We start from the raw sequence: 286 nt of genomic DNA, 5'->3' as shown, positions 1-286 counted from the left end.
CGATTTTGCTTTGCTCTAGAATCCGTTGATGGGTCCTTGAGGCGAAATCTTAGTCGAGACCAAATATTAGAGAAATGATCTAGGCATTTCTTTGGCATAACCAAAAAGCTTTCCCAGCCGTCCTAAATGTCATGCCATCATTACATGGTGTGTTTCCATAGTCAACCCCCTTGAGCCTTCATGAGCCTTTATTGATTCTTTAAACTACATAAACCATGCCCGCTCTAAGCCTGAAAAACAATGAATCTACCGTTGATAGTTTGAGAAAATACTTTGGTGGAGAGTT

The sequence above is a fragment of the Carya illinoinensis genome, chromosome 3 (genome assembly GCF_018687715.1).
Source record: "Carya illinoinensis cultivar Pawnee chromosome 3, C.illinoinensisPawnee_v1, whole genome shotgun sequence".
NCBI lineage: Eukaryota > Viridiplantae > Streptophyta > Magnoliopsida > Fagales > Juglandaceae > Carya > Carya illinoinensis.
Note: the sequence above shows the minus strand (reverse complement) of the source record.